The sequence below is a fragment of the Propithecus coquereli genome, unplaced genomic scaffold, assembly GCF_000956105.1.
Source record: "Propithecus coquereli isolate 6110/MARCELLA unplaced genomic scaffold, Pcoq_1.0 Scaffold249, whole genome shotgun sequence".
In the NCBI taxonomy this organism is placed as follows: Eukaryota; Metazoa; Chordata; class Mammalia; order Primates; family Indriidae; genus Propithecus; species Propithecus coquereli.
The window spans coordinates 3,854,761-3,856,225 of NW_012148052.1; positions in this window are offsets into that span (position 1 = coordinate 3,854,761).

Genomic DNA, 1,465 nt, shown 5'->3' on the forward strand with positions numbered 1-1,465 from the left:
GCAGTGGTGCCATCATAGCTCCTGTAACCTTGAACTCCTGAGCTGTTCCTGCTTCAGTCTCTGGAATAGCTAGGACTAAAGGTGTGCACTAGTTTTCAAAACATTTTTTGTAGAGATGGGGTCTCACTATTGTTACCCAGGCTGATCTCGAACTCCTCATATCAAGCGGTCCTCCTGCTTCAGCCATCCAAAACGCTGGGACTACAGGTGTGAGCCACCATGCCCAGCCTTTTCATTGGCAAAGGACCAGACGAGGGAGGAAGGTGAGTTTGGTTTTGCGCCTGTTGAGTTAGAGGTTTCTTTAAAGCATCACTTAGGATTCTCAAGTGGGGTTATGTGGGGTTATAAATACGTGATCCAGAATTTGAGAGGTCTGAATTGGAGGAAAAAAACTGGGTGAGTCATTGGTGAAGAATTGGTAATTGAAGTTGCAGGAGTAGCTGGGATTGTCTAAAGTAGGAATTCTTAGCTTTTTCTTGTGTGCCATAAACACTTTCTCTGAACGTTTTGAAGTGCAGGAAATAAAATGCATATGATTACAGAGGAACACAGTTACAATGAAATATATGTTTATATATTCATATTATGTATTTTATGTTTACATAATTTTATATATATTTATTAATATATAATATACAATACATTTCCCAATAGTCTATTAATATCCATTGGATTTCTATTGGATGTTGACAGACTATGGAAATATTAAAATATATACACACACACATACACACATCCATTGAATGTTGATAGACTACCTGGCAATATATAATATAAAGGCTAAAAAAATAATTATCAAAATGGAAGAGCATACTGCAAAGGAAATTCCAATAGTAGCCTGAAACAAAAAGTACAAAATTATCTGCATAAAACCAAGAAATTAGGGTGGGAGTGGAGAGAGAGAGTGTAAAACCTATCCAAATGTTTCATGTACATGGAAGGTGTGAAGAGGTTGGAGGAGAATGGAAACATAAAAATATTCTAGGCCAGGTGCAGTGACTCATGCCTGTAATCCTAGCACTTTGGGAGGCTGAGGCAGGAGGATCGCTTGAGGCTGGGAGTTCAAGACTAGCCTGAGCAACATAGTGAGCCGCTTTCTCTACAAAAAGAAAGAAAAAAAAGAAAGAAAAAATTATTCTAAAAGATCTTATCTTATTGGGGGAAGGGAAGGAGGAAGTAAGAGAACACAGCATCTCTATAGGGTAAATAGTTGAGTTTGTTTGTTTGTTTGTTTTTTGAGACACGGTCTCCCTCTGTTGTGCTCAGGCTGGAGTGCAGTGGCATCATCAAAGCTCACTGCAGCCTCCAACTTCAGGGTCTTCTTCATAAATTCTTTGCCTAGGCCAATGTCTAGAAGAGTATTTCCAACATCTTCCTCTAGAATTCTAGTAGTTTCACTCCTTAGGTTTAAATCTGTTACCCAATGTGAGTTGATTTTTGTGAGAGGTGAAAGGTGTCGATCCTG